The sequence below is a fragment of the Petaurus breviceps genome, unplaced genomic scaffold (genome assembly GCF_028583685.1).
Source record: "Petaurus breviceps papuanus isolate PSGF00001 unplaced genomic scaffold, PetGlider_PUasm1.0 90740, whole genome shotgun sequence".
NCBI lineage: Eukaryota > Metazoa > Chordata > Mammalia > Diprotodontia > Petauridae > Petaurus > Petaurus breviceps.
Window position 1 is genome coordinate 10,439,865 of NW_027187330.1, and position 7,717 is coordinate 10,447,581.

The 7,717-nt window shown below is 38.8% G+C and overlaps 1 pseudogene; it reads right to left on the reverse strand.

Annotated features, from left to right (window-relative positions):
* Positions 1 to 5,962: 5,962 nt before the first annotated feature.
* Positions 5,963 to 6,969, reverse strand: LOC138145460 (ran-specific GTPase-activating protein pseudogene; annotated as a pseudogene).
* Between the last annotated feature and the right edge of the window lie 748 nt (positions 6,970 to 7,717).

Consider the following 7,717-nt stretch of genomic DNA (forward strand, 5'->3'; position numbering starts at 1 on the left):
TTCAAATTTAGCATGTTATAAAACTGATGATACTGTGTTGCATTTGAACAAATATGGTTAACAATACTTATAACTTGTTGCAAAGTGTCACTTAAAAGAGTAGCTTTAGCACAGAGATTTTGCTGATGCAAGATACAATGAAAAGAAATGAGAGCATCTGGTTCTATTAATACTTTTTTTTTTATCTGTGAAATAAACCCTTTGTGTTTTCTTGTCATGGAAAGTGTACCATCTGTACATACACTCACTAAATTTACCAAATTCAGTCCAACTTCATGACATTTATTTTGAAAGTTGTTGAAGATGTCTATTCCCCATGTTCTGTTCGCAAGAGTGCCCAAATGGAGTAACTTCATAGCAAAGAAAATCTTCTGCTATGACCTGAATGAAGAATAAAACCTGTGTCAACTCAGTAGTATCAGCTGATTCATCTAAAGTGAGTGAATAATATATATTTTCCTTTGGAAGTATTGCATGAAATTGTTTTGTTAAATTGAAGGCCAATTCAAACTGCTGATCATTTATGGTTCTCCTTGAAAGAGGCAGTTGTTTGAACTTTGAAACATTATCAGGTTCTAAGTATCATACAACTTCAACAATGCATTCTTTCACAATTTCTACATCATTGAATGGCTTCCCTTTTCTCCAGAGTATATAAGCTACTTTTTAAGTTACTTCAGTGGTAGTATTTCCAGGTTTTATTGCTGCTTGAAAGAATTGTCTTTGCTTTTGCTTTATATCTTTTAATTTCTACAATATAACCTTTCATACCTCTCCCTCTAATTTAAAATATTTGTGGTCCTTATGAGTGTTATAATGCTGATGAGCATTGAATTTCTTTAATGTTGATATTGCAGTATCATAATGCAAGGAAATCATCTTATATTTACAAGAAAAAAGATAATATTGTAATTTCCAATCCTCATTAAAAAGTCTGTTTTCTTCCTTCAGTGTTCTCTTGGTCTTCTTTTACATGATGGATGGTTAAGCAGACAGAATTAAAAAATACTGTTGAGCTACTCAACTATTCACAAATTCTACTTCAAACAGAAACACTGTTGTCAAAAGCTGATAAGAGACTGGTGTACTAGACCCCCATAAACTCTCAGCAATCAGCCTCATGTGGTATGGGGCCAGTCAGGCAGGGGAAGTTAGAATGAAAAGATTAGTGTAGCAGTCATCAATTTAACCCCTATGGCTTACTAATGTTCTAAGTGTGCTGGTCAACCTGGGAGGATTATTTCGTTGAAACTTATTCTATTCTTTTGTATTTTAAAAAATTTATTTATTAAAAAAATTTTTTTTGGAGGGCAACTGGGGTTAAGTGACTTGCCCAAAGTCACACGGCTAGTAAGTGTGTCAAATGTCTGAGGCCGGATTTGAACTCAGGTCCTCCAGACTCCAGGGCTGGTGTTCTATTCACTGCACCACCTAACAATCCCTAAATATATTTATTTTAAAAGTAAAAATATAAAAGATGAAGAAAAATATACTAAATAAAAGGATTTAGTCTGTAAAATTTGAATTCAGTCCAAAGGCTGTGCTTAATGACCTAGGAGACCATGGGTTCCCTATCCCTGGACTAAACCATGTGTTTTGGAGTGGAGGGGACAATTAAGTTCAGTTTCGTGATCATTCATTGAACATCCACCATCTATAAGGCAATGGAATAAAATAAAATAAATAGAATAAAATAAAATAAAATAAAAAATGAAAAAATATGTCTCTGCCCTCAAGGAAATATATTCTTCTGTGGGAAAATAATATGTTTACAGATGAATAAATGCATGATTATGCAAAGTAATTTTGGGGGAAGATCATTAGATACTAGGGGAGGGGAATCTAAAAAAGTGTCACCTAGGAAAGGCACCTCCCTGGTGCTTTGAAGGCATCTAGAGATTCTATGAGGCAGAGATGAGGAGATAGTGCATTTTGGTCCTGGGAGACCACCTGCACAAAGGTATAGACATGAGAAGTAGAACATTATAGATGAGCAGCAATTAGTGTTCAATTTCATTGAAAGAGAGAGTGCATAAAGTGCAATGATTTGAAAGGAACCCTGAAAGGTAAGAGCCATTTTATGGAAGGCTTTAACTACTAGGCTGAGGATTTTATACTTTTTTTTAAAGGCAATAGGGGGTGATTGAAGATTTTTTAATGCTTATGGTTGGTGATGGTGTGGTCAATTCAGTATTTTGGGAATATAGAAAAAAAATGGAGGATGAATTGGAAGGAAATATAGCAGAGTAACTAATTACAATATTATTTTTTAATTGTTTTTGTTTTGTTTTGCTTTATGCAATTGGGGTTAAGTGACTTGCCCAAGGTCACATGGCTAGTTTTTGTGTTAAGTGTCTGAGAATGGATTTGAACTTAGGTCCTCCTGACTCCAAGGCTGGTGCTCCATTCACTGCACCACCTAGCCACCCCTAATTAGAATATTATTACAATAGTCCAGTTGAGAGGTAAAGTGAGCCTAAACTAAGATAAAGGCTATGTGCATATAGAGAAGGGAACAAATGTGAGAGATGCCATAGAAGCAGGAACAAGAAAATTTGATGATTTATTGGATTTGGGGAAAGGATGAGAAAGAGAAAAAAAATCAAGGACAGTTCCAGTATTATGAACTTGTGTGACTGAAAGGATGGTGATGACTTCAAGATGTGACTCTATAATGCTTTGAATTTTGCTTCTTCCTTGTTTATGTTGTATATTTTAATTGTTATAAAAATACTGCAATGTACAGTAAAGACAGGGAAACCAGTTAAAGATGCAGAAGAATTTCCTTACAGTGAGGTTTGCAGTCCCTTGAATGTACTGGGAACAGAAGTTAGACAATGTTTTTCTGTGGGGGACTTTAAAGAGTCTTACCTAGAGATGAAGAGATAGACTGAATGACCTTGGAGGGTTCATTCCAAGTTAATGGTTCAGTGAAGAGACAACACTTTCTTTTCTGGTAAATAGGCATTTGATCAATTATTCTGAATCTTATTTGCCTGCAAAGCTGCCAAACCATTATGGTTTATTATGTAAATATGTATTTAGCTCATTTTAAAAATGCTTAGCTGACAAACTATAATGTTTCCCTTGAGACCTTTAGGTACAGCTTGTGAAATCTGAGTAATTTTTAATGCATGCATACTGTACAATAAATTGTTGGTTTATTTTTTTGCTTCTTAAAAAATTGCTTATCAAAAGTTTATAAAAAGAAGGTATGTATTTAAATATAATATATTGCTCTTTATTATGTGAATATAATACTTTTTGACTTACCATTTGTAGGTTCTATGCCTTGAGTCCTTTTTTCCAGTTGTGGGGATGGATGGGTTGTTCACTTCCATCCATACTTTCTCACTTGTCACTCTTACTGAGAGGAGAGATTTGGGGAGTGCTGGCTAGTGTGAGAGGGGTATTTCATCACCCTTGGGGAAAGCTTTATAAGGAGTGACACAATAATATTGATAGGTTTCTGACCTCAGTAAAGTAGAGATGTGTATGGTTCAAAAAGTTTGTGACTTGGAGTCAGAGAACATCTATCTATCAATAAGCATTTATTATAGTACTTCTCCTGTGCCAGAAACTTTTAAGATCTGGAAATACAAATTTAATTAAGCAAAACAGTCTCTGCCCTCAAGCAGTTAACATTTTAATGGGGAGAAACGTGTGTGTATGTGTAATGTATGTGTGTTTATCTATCTCTCTGTTTCCCAACAAGATACCTCCATGGTAAATGGAAAGTAATCTTAGAGAAAGGCACTAATAAATGTGGGGAATGGGAAAAGCCAATGTGACTTTGGACAAGTTATCTTGCCTTTCTGTGCCTCAGTTTTCTCATCTATAAAATGAAAGAATTGGACTAGATGAGCTATAATGCCCCTTTTAGCTCCATGTCTATATTTCTGTGAGCCAATGTGAGTATTCCATATGCTGCTTCAGATTTAATACATCATTGTCAAGACCTGTAACTACCCTGATTGCCCTCTTCTGGACATTCTTCAGCTTATTTCTCCTTAATTTCTTAAACCAGAGTGCCCAGAACTGAATACAATACTCCATGTGGGATCTGATGAGAGCAGAGTACAGTGGTACTATTACATGTCTATTCTTGAAAGTTATGCCTCTCTTAATGTTTCCCAAGATCATATTAACTTTTTTGACTATTATATTGCTCTGCTGACTCTTATCAAGCTTTTGGTCTATTAAACCCCAGGCCCTTTTTGGAGTAACTATAATTTAACCATACCTTCCCCCATATTATATTGAGAAGTTGATTTTTTTTGTACCCAAGTTAAGACTTTTGGTTACTCCCTTTTGAATGTTATCTTATCCTCTCCTTCCCCCACGCAAAATTCATCTTTTTCCCAAAGCTTTAAGCCATCCAACAAGAATCTCACAGTCACTTTTCATCACCCTTAATCTCAGTGACTTTTGATTCAAACTGCCTGGATGATAAAGGCCTTTACCTATCTGGTTTCCAAAGTTTCCTCTCCTGGGTTTTAGGTCTTCTTCCTACTATCTTCAATATCTTAGAGATTTGAATGGTTGTGGTTTTTGGAATTCTTCCCTCATCCTTGACAAATAGGATTTCTCCTGATTAGTTCCTGATTAGTTTCCCTGAAACAATTTCACTGTCTGGAAGTCATGGCTGGTTTTGTTTTTAGTTCTCTAGCTGAAACTTGGCATGTTTGTCTACTGTTCTAGACTGGCATCTGGGACCCAGATCATCACCCCTGATTCCAGCCTTGCCCTTATAGCCCTTTTTGAAGGGAGAGATCATTGAGGAGAAGGGGCTTACCTTCCTCACCATCACCAACATCAATGATTGACCAAGTTCCACCAATAGGAAAATCTAAGAACTTTGGGAATGGCAGTACTCCAAGACCACAGTCCCTTGCCCCACAAGTCCTTGGTTCCATCAAATGGTTCAATAAGAAAAATTGATATGCTGTTTATTATTGAACCTGACAATGATAATGCATTACCTTTTGTTTTGCCTCTACAGCCTAAGTGCCACGAGACCCGTCCATCTGACTTGCATATGGAACCTCTCGTATGAATTGTTTCCCCTAATAGAGTGGGAGCTTCTGGAGAGCAAGGACTATCTTACTTTTCCATTGTGTCTCCAATTCTTAGCTAAACTTAAGGAATTAATCCAGGAACTCTGTGGGTAGTCTCTCCATCCATGTGCATAATAACTCCTCTATGCCTTAAATGATTGTTTTCAAGATTCGATATGACTAAAATGATCATTACTCTCTAGTCAGTATGATTACTTCCTGTCCACATTTAGCTTATCTGGTCCTTGAGTGTTAGCCATTCAATCTAGCTCCAGGCTTTTCCAGTTTTGGAGGACCATGTCGGTTTTCTCACTGCCACCAGTGTCATTGGGAACCCATGTCTATCTTTGTGCCAGGAAGAGGTGTCAGAGATAATCACCTCAGTGGAGAAACATGTCAGTATTTACCAGTGTTGTTTGAGTTGAAGTTTCTCAATAAGAGACTTTAGTAAGCCCATTTGTTCACTAGATGTAATTGCAATTGAAGAACTTAGAGAGAGGGATGAAGGATGAATCACAGCCAGTGAGGTACCAGCCAATTTAGCCTTGATAAGTCCTCTCACATAGCTCAGGCCACACCTCTGAGTTCAGTCTTGTTGCATTGAGCTTGGGGACAAATACTTCACAGCCTGGCTCTTTTCCATCAATCAACGGTGTGGAAATTTCCCAAATTTGACTTTGGGACACAGATATTGATGCTGATGTGGTAGGAGAATATTTGTCTTGGGAGCGAAGTAGAATAGATTGCAAATTGATTGTTCTCTTCTTTTACTCTTTTCGTTTTAGAAAGGGACCACCCTCCAAGACTTCTGATTATTTCTGCTTTTTGGGTGGTCAGCTAAACTGCTGACAAAGCCAGTTATCTTGGTTCCTAGCTCTGAAAAAGCTAAACTTCTAGGCATAAACTTTTTTTTTTGGCAGCTTTCAAATGTTTTATTCACTCTTTTGGATGTACTATAAATAAGTGTTTCCACTATGGAAAAGAATGTTATGAGCGCAGTACATGTGACTGGGAATGGGTTTGCTGAAGACATCTTCGAAAGGGTAAAAGCTTAAAAAACAACCTGCAGGCTGGAATTCAGCTCTTTATATAAAGTCCCTTGTAAAAAAAAAACAACCAAAACAAAATAAAACAAAAATAAAGAAAATAAAAGGAAGGAGGGCGGGCCTGCGAGATGATTTATTGCAGTAGCACATCCTGGTCCTTGGTCTCCTTCTCAGGCACCTCGGGGCTCTCAGGCTCTGGGCTGCCTTCCTCCTTCTTCTCCTCTTTCACTGACAGCTCTGAGAACTTCTCCACCACTTTGTCAGTGTTTTCTTTGCCTGCTCCTGCTTTCTTTTCTCTTTCTTCTATCTCATTCCTGCATTCTTCAAATTTTGCCTTAAACTTCTGGGCGTTTTCTGCGTTTAGGAATCGAATTGCCAGCAGTTCAGGTTTGGGACTTTCATCAGCAAAGTCAGCGTGTGTGTTCCAGACCCAGGCCCTGTCACTGCCTGCATGAGGCTTCAGCTCCATCAATGGCGTTATGTAGTGATTGGCACAGATCTTCAGGGTCTTGTCCCTTCTCATGAGGAGGCGGACTGTCCCTTTCTCCTTGTGTTTCAGCAGCTTCACGTCACCCGTCCCTCGCTCTTTCCATTCTGGGAGGTCGTTCTCAGATGCAAATCGGAACAGCTTGGCCCGCATCTTAAAGAGCTCCTCCTCATCCTCCTCCAGGGTCTTAATCTCCTGCTCGGGCAGAGACACGATGGGCTCGAACTGCGGGTCGTGGGTCGTCGGAGCGGGGGGCGATATGGCGGTGGTGGTGGTTGGTCCCGGCGGTGCGGTGGCGCTCGGTCCCGTCCGTGCCTCGTCTGGCGCTGGCGCCTCCTCGCCCAGCGCTTACCTCAGCTCGGCCCCGCCGCCCGCGCGCGACCCCCTAGGCATAAACTTTTGACCTGCCAAAGTCATTGGATCCTTTCTTTTTAAAATTAGATTGGTGTCCTTCCTTGACTCCCACATACACCATGGAAATTCCTACTTCTTTACTCTCACAGCTGCTTCCCTCACCTGGAACATCCTTTTAACTCCTTTATATCTAAACCCTACTTTCTCCTTCAAGACCCAGCTCAAGTTCCAATTCTTGTGTGAGGCCTTTGCTGACTACTCCAGCCCATGCTGCTATGCTGTCCTGAATTGTAGCACTTAGTATCTCTATCATAGGGTTTCATACTTGTTTGTTTTATAGGAGTGTGCCTTGTCTCCTTGACCAGACGATTACTGGAGACCTTTTTTCTATTTCCCTTGTATCTCTATTAAGTCTAGCTAGAAGGGGCCCTTTGAGAGTCTGGCCCTTCATTGTACAGATTAAGAAACGGAGCCTGAGAGTTTAAGTAAGTTACTTAACCAAGTGACTTCCTTGGGGTTCTAGAGCTAGTTAAATGTCAGAGGAAGTACTTGAGCCCAAGTTTTCTTGACTCTTAATATGGTACCCTATCCATTATACTGCACTGTCTTAAAGGACCTGGATTAGAATCTCAGTTTTGCTTAAATAATGTTGAACAAGGTGCTTAAACTTTCTAGGCCTCAGTTTCTTCATCTGTGAAACAAAAGTTTTGGACTAGGTGAACTAAAAGGTTATAAATCTATTATCTATAAAATGGGGATAATAATACTTTTGT